This window comes from Gorilla gorilla, chromosome 1, assembly GCF_029281585.2.
Source record: "Gorilla gorilla gorilla isolate KB3781 chromosome 1, NHGRI_mGorGor1-v2.1_pri, whole genome shotgun sequence".
Lineage (NCBI taxonomy): Eukaryota > Metazoa > Chordata > Mammalia > Primates > Hominidae > Gorilla > Gorilla gorilla.
In genome coordinates this window covers 191,367,030-191,382,700 of record NC_073224.2, presented here as the reverse complement: position 1 = coordinate 191,382,700, position 15,671 = coordinate 191,367,030, and the positions used below count along the sequence as shown (strand labels likewise).

At 41.4% G+C, this 15,671-nt stretch overlaps 1 protein-coding gene across 5 annotated transcripts in view; it reads right to left on the bottom strand.

Moving 5' to 3' along the window:
* Positions 1–15,671, bottom strand: part of LOC101147269 (AGBL carboxypeptidase 4) — a 1,515,476-nt gene that overhangs the window by 68,795 nt on the left and 1,431,010 nt on the right. The window lies entirely within an intron of this gene.

Here is a 15,671-nt window from a genome sequence, read left to right as displayed (position 1 = left end):
GAAATTTATTAGCTTGGGTTAAGTCATGATGTTACTTACTCAGAACAGCTAACACATTCATGACTAGACATTCGTGGAATTTATTTCTCTGATTAATGAGAAATACCTTCCAGGTAACACAATTGTATTTACTTTGGGCCTGGTTGCAGTTTTGCCCCAACCTGGCCATTTCTTGCTGGGAAGCTTGGTGTAAATCATGTCCCCACTTTGAGCCTCAGCTTTCTTATCTGAAAAACGGGTATTTTAATTCAAACCTCAGAGCATTATATCGGGAATCAAACACAGCAATAATAATTACTATATTTCTTGATGATGTAATATAAATAAAAAATAATAATTACTGTCTTGCTGTATATATAATGCATGCCCAACAGCATTCTTGGAACTTTACATATAGAGTCTTAGTTAACTCTTTGAGTTAGCCTTGTGTCATGATGCCAGGTCTACCCCACAACAGCATATAAATAATGCATGAAGGAAAATGCCTTTGCAGTCTGTAAAGATGGCATTGACCAGTCTACCTCTGCTCTTTACTTACACATATTTAAGGCACTTTCTTGGTTCTTATGGTATTATTTGTTAGCCTTCCCTGAAGGTAGGAGGATTGTCTATAAAGAGCTCAGTGCCTGTAAGTAAAGGATGCTCAGTAACTACATGCAGAATGGTTGAACAAACAATCCCAGAGAGATTGCTCCACATACTGTAATGGACTGACTGAAACAGAGGGTGTCGGGGGTGGGGTGATTTTTAGGCCATTAGATCTTCAATGGCCCTCAAATCCAATCTTCCCTTCTTATATATCAGCCCAGCTTATATCCATTAACCCTTTCTGAGAATAAGGGAAGACTCGCATGGGGAGGGGACTTGACCAAGCTCACTGAATAACGGGGACTGACAGGCCTCCTGCCCCCTTGCACAATTAACTTATTGTCATCAATGGCCAACACTAGAAACAGCCAAGGCAAAGTCTAGCCATCTCTCCATCCTCTTTCTAGTACATAGTCCTGGGAAAGAAGAAAAGTGCACATTTAGAAGGATTCTCCCTCCTTGGGATGCTTTTAAATGAAGTTAAAACCAAATGAAAACCATGTTGCTTCTAGAATGTGGGCTCAATGACTGTCATTTCATTTACCTCAGAGTTGGAGTGAAAAATTATGTCTTGCCAAGCTCCCAGTTCTCTGGGTAGCATAAGCTCTCTTTTGGGAGATACAAGATGCACTGCTCTGTGTGATATTAAACTCATCATTTTCAGCTTTGGAGGTGGAATACACAATGATTCAACAGGAGCCCTATAAAAGTCATCTTCACAATTTTATTTTCTTCAATTGTCTGTCTTTTCCTGTGAGCTTTTGATGAGCTGCACAGGAAAGGAGGAGGTAGAAAGATGATTTAAGAAATGTGTAAGGAAAGCTACAGTTTATATCTCTCGATGTCAGAGCTAGAGAGGCCCTTGGAAACCAGTTTCTCTCACCTTTCTCAGACCTGCTCTGAGTGGGGAGGTTGCTTGCTTAAGGTTGGCCAGCAAGTTAGTGAAGAAGCAAGAATTAGAACCTAGCTTTTCTTTTACTTTTAAATTTTTTTGAAAAAAATTAAATTTAAAAAACTTATTTGTATAAATTTATGGGCGTACAAGTGTAATTTTGTTACATTTTTCTGATAACCATATAGGTGTGGCTTCCACTGTCCCATCCTGACACCTGGCAGCTGATGTGACTTCACTTTAAAGAACCAGCACCTGAATTATGTTGATTGATCATATAATCTGAAAGTCAAATGGTATAAAATAATTTATAGTAAAAAATCTCCCTTCTACCAGTCACCCAGTTTTGCTCCCCAGAGACAGCTAATGCTATCAGGCTTGCATATATCTTTCCAGAGACAGTTTGTGCATATACAAGTAAATATTTCCTCTCACACCCAAACCCCCTGCTCCAAACACACAAGTGGTAGCACCATAAACACACCATTCAGATCTGCTGTTCTCTGAATATATCTTGGAGGCGATTCTTTCTTAATAAATAAAAAGTTACCTCATTCTTTGTGACAGCCATATATAAACTAACTAGTTACTTATTGATAAACATTTAATGTATTTCCAATCTTTTCTTGTTACAAAGAATGTCTTAGTGATGAAATTTGCATATATATTATTTCACACATACACAATTGTATGTAAAATAAATTCCTGCCTGGGTGCAGTGTCTCATGCCTGTAATCCCAGCACTTTGGGAGGCGAAGGCAGGCAGATCACGAAGTCAGGAGTTCGAGACTATCCTGGCCAACACAGTGAAACCCCATCTCTACTAAAAATACAAAAAATTAGCCGGGTGCGGTGGTGGGTGCCTATAATCCCAGCTACTCAGGAGGCTGAGGCAGGAGACCCGCTTGAACCCAGGAGGTGGAGGGTGCAGTGAGCCAAGATCATGCCATTGCACTCCAGCCTGGGCGACAGTGCGAGACTCTGTCTCAAAAAAATAAAAAAATAAATAAAATAAAATAATAAATTCCTAGAAGTGAAATTCCCAGATCCTATGTGCATTTGCAATTCTGATTAATATTGACAGACTGACCTTAGAAAGGCAGAACACTCCTAGCCTATTACCTTGACAATATAGGTGGAATAAAACTTTTTGATATTTGCCAATTTGATGGGTGAAAAGTAATATGTAAGATTAGTTTTAATCTGAATTTCTCTTAGTACTGTATAATTATCTTTTACTGTATAGTTAAGAATCTTTTCACATGTTTAAAAATGATTTGCAGCCGGGCACGGTGGCTCCCGCCTGTAATCCCAGCACTTTGGGAGGCTGAGGTGGGTGGATCACCTGAGGTCAGGAGTTCAAGACCAGCCTAGCCAACATGGTGAAACCCCGTCTCTACTAAAAATACAAAAAAAATTAGCTGTGGTGGTGGGCACCCGTAATCCTAGCTACTCGGGAGGCTGAGGCAGGAGAATTGCTTGAACCCTGGACGCAGATGTTGCAGTGAGCTGAGATCGCACCATTGCACTCTGGCCTGGGCAACAAGAGTGAAACTCCATCTCTATAAATAAATAAATAAAAAATAAAATAAATCAATAAAAGTGATTTGCATTCTCTTTTCTAAGAACTCTGTTCATTTCCTTTGACCATTTAAAAAATCGGATTTTTGGGCTTTATTTCTTATTGACTTAGAGAAGCTATGTATTATAGAAATTAACCTTTATGTGTAATATAAAGACACTTTTGTCATTTGTCTTTCTATTTTACTTCTGTTCATGTATTTTTCATGTAGAAATTTTTAAATTTCTGATTTTTGACACAGTTTATCAATCTTTTCTTTTGCGGTTTCCTAGCTGAATTATTTTACTGTTGCTTCCATTTTATTATTTTGTTGTTTAGTTTTCAATGTTTTGTTTCAGTTTCAATTTATATGGTCGTGGAATGTGAGGTAAGGGCTAAATTTCACTGTTTCAACACCATTTATTGAATTGTGCATCTCTTCCCCACTGACATTTCTATCCCCCTTGCCATTTGGTTGGGATCGAATGGAATGTGGGCAATGACAATAACTTCCAGACCTGCCCATAAAACTCCTCGTACACAATCACCCACATTTTCTCTTGCCCTTCTGCATGGGTAGCTACACGTAAAAAAATGATGATATCCTAAGAAGAAAGAAGCCTATATCCTCGACTCAACACTTAGAGGACAATAGCCAGGAGAGTCACCTGCTCTGCATCAGACTGATGTAAGAGAGAAGTGAATCTTCACTGAATTAAGCCACTGAAATTTGGGGATTGTTTATTATAGAAGCTAATATCTTTCATCTTGACTAGTACAAAATCTCAATTCAAAAAGCCTTATTTTATCCCTCAGGCTGAGTTAACAGCCTCCTCTGCGCTCTTATAATTCAAGGTACATATCTCTCTCATGGCACTTACCACATGAGATGATAATCTTTTATTTTCATTTCCCTCCAGAATGTGAGCTCTTTGAGGGCAAGGATCTTATATTGCTGATTTTTTTCAATCCACAGGACCAGAACAAGGCCTGGTATATAGTAGGTCATCATTAAAGGTTTACAAAGGAATGAATAAGAAAATGAACTGAAGGAAAGATAAGTGAATTAATGAATAAACAAATGCATCTTAAGTTGTTCCAACAGTAAAACCAGGTACTTTTCTGTGGCTGTGCCGGACCAAGGGGTGTGTGTCACAAATGTAGGGCCCTGAATTACAATTTGGGAATGAGAATAGAAGGTGGAGGATGGGGAAAGCATCTCCGTTCTTTCCTTCCAAACTTAAGGACCTTAATTAAAACAGAATGATGAAGGGCTGTCCCCTTGCCAGCAGCCAGCAGCTCATCTTGCAATCAGGGGCCTAAAGAGTAAATTAAAATCAGTGCCAATAAAATTAAAACTACTTTGGGGCATATTTGCAACTTAATTTAGTGTGGAGTTTGCTTCCACCTAGACACCAGGGAGGAAATGGGTTTTCTTTCTCTATTCTGAGCTGCTACCCTGCTTCATCTCACTTGGCACAGGCCAAAACCTGAGCTTGGTGCTCTGATGTGGGGCTGTATCCTTCACATTTCGGCAGCACTTCGGAGTTTATCACAAATTCAGTTCAGTGAAGGAAGGACCATCTAGGGCAATCCAACCCAGGAAGGACAGAGGAGTTTTATCTCAGGTTTGGAGACGCCATGGGGAAGAAACTGAAGCTTAGGCAGGAATAACCGCAAGTTGAGCAGGGTGAGCTTTGTTATTATTTCTGTTTTACAGAGGAGGAAATGGAAGCTCAGAGAGCTCAAGTAACTTGCCCAGCATTATGCAGCAAGATGTGGCAGAGTCAGGACTGAAACCCAGGCCTCTGGCTATAAACTCTCCATGTCCTGTACCCTGCTGTCCTCACAGGAGCTTGCAGCCTAGCAAAGCAATTACTTGATTACAGTAAGGCAAACCCCATGCAGATTCCTTCAGCTCTGAGCTGAAGGATTGTGGGGATCTGTGACTGAGATTATTGCCCTTAGACTCTCAAAAAGGCATTGAGGTATGTGTGTGGGAGGAGCAAGAAGTGTTGGAGAACTTCCAGACACATTCCTCCTTCAGATTTACCCCAGGAAGATGTTTTCCCCTGGGACTGAGACAAAAAAGCTCCAAATCTATTCTTTTCATTATTAACTAAAATGTCTCCCTATCTGTTTTTAAGGAATGAAAGCTATTTCTGTGTTCTAAGGCAGGAAGGAAAAATTTTCAGAAAAATTGAGGACTCTTTCTTTAATATCAACCAAGCAAATCAAATAAACAAAATAATGCAAAGGTTCTTTATCATTCATAGTGTATATTTCTTTATTTAAAAATTTTTTTTTTGTAGAGACAGGGTTTGCTATATTGCCCAGTATAGTCTGGAACTCCTGGGCTCAAGCAATTCTCCTGCCTCAGGCTCCCAAAGTGCTGGGATTATAGGTGTAAGTCACTGTGCCCAGCCCATAGTATATACATATATATATTTCTGAAGTGGCACAGTGAAGGCTTTCTTCCTCAGATATGTCCTGAACATGGCTGGGCAGAAATTCCTGCCACAAAAAAAGGGCTATAATAAGTCAAGGGGACAAAGAAAGGAACAACCACATAAGAAATCCAGACAGCCAGCTCAAGGAACCAAGGGGATGGGCCACGGGCACTTCACCTCCTGCCTCTCTCCATCCTACACTCTGGCCTTCTAGAACCGCTATAACTTCCCAAGCACACTGGTGTTCTCGTACTCTGGGCTTTTGTGTCTATTCCTTCAGGTGAGAATGCTCATCCTCTTCCTTTCACCTCCTGGCAACATCTTGTTCACCTTTTACTGCTTATCCCAAATGGGCCCTTGACAGAGAGGTCTTCCTGGACGCTCTCAGGGATAGCAGCTCCCTTCCCTGGAATCCCATAGATTTAAAAAAATATCCTTCTGTTAAGGTATTTATCATCTAGCTTATTCATTCATCCATTCATCTGGCAAATATCTACTGTGAACCTACTATGTTCCTGGTGCTATCATAGGACTTCAGGGTGAACAAAACAGATAAGATTCCTGCCTTTAAGTAGCTAACACCCAGGTGGGGTTTACAAACTATAAACATCAGATAAGCAAGGTAATTGCAGATTGTGAAACATGCTAGAAATGCACTAGGATAAATAACATGATGGTGAATAACACAGTGGATGGGGGAAAGTCTACTTTAGGTAGTGTGATCAGGGAAGGCCTCTGACATTTGAATTAAGCCTCAAAAGATGATAAGAACCAGCCATTCAGCCAGGTGTGGTGGCATGCACCTGTCAAGCAAGAATACTATTCCTGGCAAAATTGTCTTTCAAAAAGGAAATGGAGATAAAGATTTTCCTGTACAAACAGAAGAGAACAGGGAGAAGGAGAGGGAAAGGAAAGGGGAGAGGAGAGGAGGGGAGGGGAGGGGAGAGGAGGGGAGAGGAGGGGAGAGGAGGGGAGGGGAGGGGAGAGGAGGGGAGGGGAGGGGAGAGGAGGGGAGGGGAGGGGAGAGGAGGGGAGGGGAGGGGACGGGAGACAGAAAAGGAAAGAAAGAAAAGGAAGAAAGGATGGAAGGAAGGAAGGGAAGAAAGAGAAAGAAAGAGAGAGAAAGAAAGAGAAAGAGAGAAAAAGGAAGGAAGGAAAGAAAAGAAAGGAGAAAGAAAGAAAAAAAGAAAGAGGGAGGGAGGGAAGGAGGAAGGAAGGAAGGAAGAAAAAGAAAAAGAAAGAAAGAGAGAAAGAAAGGGAGAAAAACCAGACATTCAAAGAACTCAGCCAAAGAATCCTGGGCAAAACAAAGGCCCTAAAGCAAGGATGAGTGTATTGTTTTCAAAAACCAAAGGGAAGGCCAGTAGCCAGATTGTGACAAACACTGGAGCTAAGCCTGGACAGGTTTGCAGGGTCCAGATCGCACAGGGCCTTGAAGGCCAGGGTTAGAATTTGGAGTTTATCCTATGTACAGTAGAAAGACATTTTAACAGGGGAATACTGAAAAACATACCTTGCCTATCATGTAGATAATGGATTTTAGGGGGGCATGAATGAGGCAGTTGAGACAGTTCCCCTAAGCAATCACAGTACAGTCATGCAGCACTTAATGATGGAGATAAGTTCTGAGAAATGCATCACTAGGTTATTTCATCATTGTGTGACCATCATAGAGTGTACTTACACTAACCTAGATGCTATAGCCTACTACACACCTAGGGTATATGGTTATAGCCTATGGCTCTTAGGTTACAAACCTGTACAGCATATGACTGTTTTAAAATAAATTTAGTGAGGCCAGGCATGGTGGCTCACACCTGTAATCCCAGCACTTTAGGAGGCCAAGGCAGGCGGATCAATTGAGGTCTGGAACTCAAGACCAGCCTGACCTACATGGGGAACTCCCGTCTCTACTGAAAACATGAAAATTAGCTGGGCATAATGGTGCACATCTGTAATCTTAGCTACTCAGGAGGCTGAGGCAGGAGAATCACCTGAACCTGGAGGTGGAGGTTGCAGTGCATTGGCACAATCTCGGCTCACTGGGATTACAGGTGTCAGCCACTACGCCTGGCCTCATTAAATTCATTTTAAAACATTTTAGTTCTTCAATAATAAATCAACCTTAGCTTACCGGGAATTTTTTACCTTATAAACTTTTAATTTTTTAAACTTTTTGACTCTTGTAATAACACTTAGCTTAAAACACAAACACATTATACAGCTGCACAAAAATATTTTCTTCCTTTATTACTCCATAAGCTTTTTTTTCTAGTTATAAATTATGGGGTTTTTTTATTTTTAAACATTTTTTGTTGAAAACTAAGGCACAAACACAAACATGAGCCGAGAGCTACATAGGATCAAGATCATCAACATCGCTGTCTTCCATCTCCACATCTTATCACACTGGAAGGTCTTCAGGGACAATAACATGCATGAAGCTGTCATCTCCTATGATAACAATCCCTTCTCGTGGAACACTTCCTGAAGGACTTGTTGAGACTTTTTAGAGTTAACTTTTTGTTTTAAGTAGAAGTACACTCTAAAATAACAATAAAAGGTATAGTATAGAAAATACATAAACCAGTAACATAGTTACGTATTATTATTAAGTGTTATGTGTTATACATAATTGCATTTCCACCTTTGTATATGACTGGCAGCACAGCAGGTTGGTTTACCCCAGCATCACCACAAACACGTGAATGAGTAATGCATTCCCCTATGCCTTACAACAGCTGTGATGTCACCAGGTGACAGGAATTTTTCAAGTTCATCATAATCTTATGGGACCACCATTGTACATGTGGTCTGATGCTGAAATGTCATTATGCAGTCCTTAACTACAGCTTAAGTAAGAGAGGTGGTGGTAGAGGTGAGAAGGCATATTTAATAAATATTGTGGCCACACCTCCATAGAACCTGCATATAGATTACATGTGGGAAGAATCAAAGGTTTATGACTTGAACACTAAGTAGATGGTGGTTTCATGTACAGAAATGGAGAAGACTGGGGTGGAGCCCAGCTGGGATACTGGTTAGGAAATTGAGAGTTCTGATAGGCTCTTCACAGTTTGAAATGAGCACTGAATGCAAGACAGGAAGTGTCAAGTAGGCAGTTAAATTCATGAAAGAAGAACCCTGGGGGAGATGACTGGACTGAAGATATAAATATAGGAATCATTATCATTGAGGCGTGTGTAACACCTCTGGGAGAAAGCGTGGACCAAGAGGAGGTCCTGGGACTGAGCCTGGAGGCCTCTAAAGTTGAAAGTTTAGCTAAAAGAGAAGGAAAGGAGACCGTGGAGTGGTCAGAGAAGAAAGAAGGTGAAAGAATACAAGGAAAGTGTGGTTTTATGAAAACCATGAACAACAGAAAAAAAATTAAGAAGGAGGGCGTGGCCTGTGAATCCTTCGAAGCCTAGAACTGCATCTGGTTCACTTCCATATCCACAAGGTATATCATAGGGCCTGACACACAGTAAGTACTCAGGCAACAATTGCCGAGTGACTAAATGAATAAATAAATGAATGGGCCAGCTATCTTAGACTCAGAGAAAGGGGTATAGGGGTGTGGGAAGTTCCCAGGGCCTAGATTCTATCTGGAAGAGCTATGGGGGAGGATAATAATAACAACATAGCCCTTACTTTACGCCAGGGGCAGGCACTCATTAATCCTCCCACAACCTTATCAGATAGAAACATCATTTACAAACAAGAACACTCAGGAATAGAGTGGTTGTGTGGGAACCCGAGATCACACAGTGGTAACCGGCAGAGCCCAAGCAGTCTGGCTCTGCAATCCATGCACTTAAACATGACACCATAAAAGCTGTTGATATTTATGCAGTACTTCTTAAGTATGGTTCTGTAATTATAACAATCCTATAAGGGTAATAACATCATATAAGGAAACCAAGGCAAAGAGCTTGCAAGTGGTAGATCTTAGATTCAAAACCAAGTGTTTCTGACCTGGGGCTAAGCTCTATTCAGAATAGCCCAGCCCTGTATTTGTGGCCTCCTTGACCTCAGCAGAATATATTTCAGGATTATTCTGAGACTAATGCTTAGGTGTGGAGAAAATGCATCAGAAGCAGCAAGATGAGAAATAAAAATGTATTTTTTTTCTACTTCTAATTAGTCTCTTACAATCTGACTCTACTTGCACATAAATGGAGGCATTTCTGCATCTCCTAGGGATCCAGAAAGAGCCAGGTCTGGCCCGGCAGGAAGGAGCCTTCCTTTGCTTCCATTCCCTTTCTCCACCTCTATGCCTGGAAACAGAGAGAGATGAGAGGCTCAGCCCACGAGGTTTGGGTTTATAATAGACCTTCCCAGGGCAAATGATGAACTCCTGACCTCTGCCTCCTGCTCCCTTCAGTGACTGGTGATAGCCATAATGACTATGATAATGATAATGGTGATAAAAGGGTACTCATGAGAGAAGTGTGGTTTGGGGGTCTGGTAGACTTGGCTTCAAGAGTTAGTTTCACCATGGTTGAGCTTTAAGACCTGTAGAATTCACTTTCCCTCCCTGAGTTTCAGTTTAATCACCTGAAATTTGAAGATAACAATCACAAATTCACACATTGTCATAGAGGTAAATGAAGTAACTGGCTTTGTGCCTACCAAAATGTATGACAGCTTATACACTGTCAATACATTCTTTTGAATCACACAATGACACTATGTGCAGGTGCTGTGCTTGGCACTGGGGATATGGACCTCCTGGAGCTCAAAACCTTGTGAAGAAGAAAGACATTTTACAAGTAACTTCTGTGCAATGAGGAATGTGAAGAAGTGCGAGTACTATGGTAGCGTAGAGTTAAGAGGAGCTTGGGGACCAGCTTACATATTATGTACATTTCTTCCTTGTTCAATACGAAATCTATTGACAATAACCACCATCTTGCACATTTATACAGTTATAAACCATTTTTACACCAATCATTTGATTCTTTCAACACTCCATGGAAGTCAATAGGATTATGATCTTAGTTTCTCAGAAGAAGCTCAGAGCCTGGCTTATCAAGATCTCACAACAAATTATGAATTGAGATGGGATTCGAGCTTACATCTCACCACTCCAAAACCTCTGCTTGATCCTCAACTTGGGAAGTCATCCTATGTGCTCAGTTCTGTATTGAAAGTGCACACAGATACAAGTAGAAAAGCCAGGCCTTCCCTCAGAAAGCCCCAGTCTGAGCAGGAAAACAAGGCAAAAAAATCAGGGAGCTCTCAACTAAGAAGAGGACTGAGATACAATTTTTAAGGCTGTGAGAGCTGAGGAACATTTTAATTTGATAATTAAAAGTTAATGTTGCTTCATTATAAATCAAAGGCTGATAAAACTAGGGCACCCTCAGGCACATATTTAGGAACTCAGTAAATAGTTGTGGCCTGAATGCTTGGGGACACCTATCTCAGGAGATTGCTAGCTGGCTCAGAGAGGTAATGATACATGTCTAACCACTCAGCTGCAGGGACAGGAGTCCTTGGTCTATGCCAGGATTTTTCTTCCTAGGAAACTCATCTTGGCTCTCTACTAAGCTGCTACGTGACCCTGGAGAAGTCCTTCTCCCTCTCTGGACTTCAATTTCCCCACTTAGAGGATGGATTCAGTGACTTCTCAGGGCTCTTTCCACCATTATATCCTGAGTCTTATATCCTTCCAATATCTCATCTTCCTGCTTTGCAGTACTGCTGTTGTTGTTGTTTTCTCTTTCATTTGGCCTCTAATTGAGGACAGATCTTGCCAGTCTTTCTACCTTATCTCCTTCAAGACACAAGTGCAAGGTCATTTTCCTTGGCATGGCCCTGTGGGGAGAGCCTGCTGCGAGACAGCAGTTCAGTCATTCCCCGACGCTAATACAGTCTTTCCACTTGGCAGAGTGCACATCACTACTTTTCAAAGAAGTGTTCGAGGGTGCCAACATTCATGCTGAAATTATATACTTTATCCTAGGGAAAAATAAAATGGTTCCTATCTGCTTTATTTGGTGTAGGCAGCTGGAAGAGCGAAAACAGGAAGAAGAAAGGTACAGGCAGGCACTTGGCATCTCTCCCTTCATTCTTTCTTCCTCTTTCTTCTCTAACTCTCTCATCTTGCCCCTTTTCTCTTCTCCCTCTTCATTCCTTTTCTTCTTCTGTTCCCCCTTTCCCACCTCTCTCTTTCTTCACTGTATAGTAGGGAAGACAGACAAGGGAACAGTTTAAGTGTACATATGCCTTTCAGGTGCTGTAAGAGACATAAGTGAAGACTGGGTGAAAGTATGGCTGAAGGAACCATTCAATTAGTGGTGGTCAGGAAAGACTTTACAGAGGAGGTGACTATTAAGCAAGGTCTTGACAGATGAGAAGGTGTTCACCAAGGGAATAAGGAAAGGACCCTCCAGTGGAGAGAAAGACAGTGTAGGCAGAGGGAGCCTGTGGGCAAAAGCCCCAAGCCTAAAACCACTAGCCCATTGAGGGAAAAATACATTGGGGCCCGGCGCAGTGGCTCATGCCTGTAATCCCAGCTCTTTGGGAAGCTGAGGCAGGTGGATCATGAGGTCAGGAGGTCGAGACAATCCTGGTCAACATGGTGAAACCCTGGCTCTACTAAAAATACAAAAATTAGCTGAGTGTGGTAGTGCATGCCTGTAATCCCAGCTACTCAGAAGGCTGAGGCAGGAGAATTGCTTGAACCAGGGAGTCAAAGAATGCAGTGAGCCGAGATTGCGCCACAGCACTCCAGCCTGGCAACAGAGCAAGACTCTGTTTCAAAATAAAATAAATTAAAGTGTTTAGCACAGTTGAAGAGCAGGGGAGGGGACACAGAGGGGGGTGAGGAAACAGACTAGAGAGGCTTCCAAAGACCCCTACATGGAAGGCCTTGTAAGTCACTAAGGAGTCATGAATTTTCCTTATAAAATGGAAATAGAGAGCCACAGAAGTGTTTTATGAAATTATAACAGGATTACATTTACATTTTAGCAAGATTGTTCTGGAGGCTGTGACGAGAATTAGTGGTCATAAGACTCAAAGGCAGGTAGACTAGTTAGAACATTTTTGTTATAATCCAAGTGAGAACTAATTTAAAAATGATAAGGTCCTGAATTAAAGCAAGTGCTAGGACTGAGCACGGTGGCTCATGCCTGTAATCCCAGCACTTTGGGAGACCGAGGTAGGTGGATCACCTGAGGTCAGGAGTTTGAGACCAGCCTGGGCAAAACACTGTCTCTACTAAGAAAAACAACAACAACAACAATAAAAACCAAAAATTAGCTGGGCATGGTGGCACGCCTGTAATCTCAGCAACCTGGGAGGCTGAGGCATGAGAATCGCTTGAACCCAGGAGACGGAGGTTGCAGTGAGCCGAGTTGGCACCACCGCACTACAGCCTGGGCTACAGAGGCGAGACTTCGTCTCAAAACAAAACAAAACAAAACAAAATAAAACACAAAGCAAGGGCTGGGAGGATGTGAAGAAGCGTCCAAACATGAGACCCACTACAAAGCAAGATTGACAGTTTGCAATATGGGACCTAAGTTTGGACTGATTCCCAGGTTTCTGGATTGAGGGGGGGCATCCACTGAGATTGGAGATGTCACCATCTTATAAGTTTGAGCTGTATGTTTGCCTCCTTGGTACGTGTTCCCAGTTAGAGTGAGATGCTATCAGATGTGCTGTGGTTATGATATTTTGATCCAAACAAGTTGATTTTTTCTAAATATGGCTATTTGAATGAAAAGAACATTTCCCCCATGTAATCATGTGTTTTCCGTATAAATAGAACTCTTTATTAATATAAATTAAGCATAAGTGACTACAGAGGAGGTCTACCAAAAAAAAAAAGTTAAGTATAAGCATTGCACACTTTTGTTAGGATACAGAATCAAAGGTTTTTTTTTTAAAAAAAATTCAAACACTTACATACACATAATCAAATACTTAGGCCCTCTATTACAATGTAAATGGGATACTGGCAGGCTTTTCTCTAGCTATTGCTCTGCTATAGGCATTCACTCCCTCCAAAGAGAGGACTTTTGATTTTTATGAACTGCTTCACTTAGCCAGAAAGCAGCAAGGAGTGAGGGAGTGGTTGTGAGAGTTAAGCAAGGGTTGGACAAGGAGGTGTGGGTAACAAACAAGCTTTATGTCTTGGATTGAAGGGAAGTCCCACAACAATGCAAGCTCCTTCATCCATATCTACATAAAAACCTTCATCAAAATCAGACAGAATGAATTTGTGTCTTTTCTGGCTCTTTGAATTGTTTGAAGTTTTGCTCTCCTAGCCCCTTTCCTTTGACACATGAAATACTATCAACAACATACACAACTTGTTTATAGTCATTATCTCATTCTTAACATACCTGTTTTACAGATAAATGCATTGCTTAAGTTTACACAGCTAGTAAGCATCAGAGCCAAGGATAAAATCTAGATCTATCCATAATACAAGTTCTTCCCACTCTATCACTCTGTCTTGATTCCTTTATCTTTGGGTTTGTCATGGGGAGCCAAGAGGATGAATTATTGGTAGGCAAGGAATATATTTTCCACATGTGAATATCAGGTCCTCAAGAATCTGCCTTCGTCCCCAACCTCATTTCCTACTCTCTGCTGATAGGCAATCTATGCTTTCTCCATGCCAAATTGAGAGCTTCCAGACTGTGTGATGCTCCTCTGTGCCCTCCAAGGCTTTGCTCATGCTGTTCCCTCAGGCAGGAACACCTTGCCCTGCCCAGCCTTCCTCCAGGACCCAATATAAGCATCCCTTCCTCTAAAGGCTTCCCTAACCCATGTCCTTCTTCACGTCTATTGTCACTCAACCCTTCTTTTTTATTGTACCTATTTCACTGTTTCATTATTATTGCTTTGTGTCTCTATTTCTCCCACTGGACCAAGCACTCCTCAGGACCTGAAATCACATTGTCTTCATTTTAATAGGTCCAACATCTAGCGCAGTGTCTGGCACATAGTAGGTGCTAAGGAAATCCTTATTGAATGAATAGATGGATGAACTAATGGTGGAGAAGATATTATCTTTGAGCAGAGACTCTCTCCATCCTTTATCTTCTCTGAGAAATGCTATTGTTTAACAGGGAGAGAGAAAGGCAGACCTCAAAGTGATACAACGGGTAAAAAATTCTTCCCTATTTTCTGGGTTCTTTCTCTTTTTTTCTTCTTCTTGCTGTTGGAACAAAAATAAAGAGTACATCATAAGCAAAGCTGTATTTTCTGTTTATTGCCACCAGGTTAATAACAGTAATGGTGTGAGAAGAAAATGAGGTGTTACGTAAAACCCCGCATTGCAGATTTTGCTGCTGATGTAAAGAACTCAATAAAGTGTAACACTTTAATCATGGAGACAAAAATCACACAGCAACTTCCCACAGGCTTTCAGAGCCTTAAGACAAAATAGTTGTGGGGAAATGAGAGATGAGAGAAGAATATTATCAGGCATCAGAAAAGTTGTGCTTGGGCTTTTTTTTTTCCTTCTCTAAAAAATGGAATAAGCTTTTTATATCTACTTCCAAGACACCTTGCATGAATTTCTGTATTCTCTGGAGGACATGCTCAAACTTCTGGAGGAGGATTTGCTCATTCTTTGTAAAAATGGATTTGTTTACAGAGAACTAAAATTCCTGTCTCTTAGTTGACTTCATGGCATTTTAGGAAAACAGAGGCAGTCTCTAAAAATGAAAGAAGGATTTAGATGGAGGAAAAGAGGCTGGTGATAATAAAGTCTCGGTTTCTATGATGGTCTGGAATTCAGGAAAAACATCATAGTAGAAGATGGGAGCTCTTGTGCCAACTCTGACACTTTGGAGAAATCACCTTCTTGCCTCTGTGCCTCAGTTTCATCATTCTTCAAATAAGGATCTCCAAAGGGATGCACTACATGATCTCCAAAGGGATTCCAGATCTGACACTCCATAGTCTGTGAGGCTCCCAGCAAGAAGGCCAGTTGGTGGTTTAGCTCTTGGCATTTGCTGTTGTGGTTCTGGACTACTGCAGTAGGCTCCCAGCTGGCCTCTCTGTTTCTACTCAAAATACCTCCTTCCTTTCCCCATCACCTAAATCCATTTTCCATCCTGCAGCCAGAGTGATCTATGAATAACAAGAGGAAACTATGCATACACCCTGGAAACTATATGTGCACTGCTGTAAGACAGCACAAGGAGGGGTCATG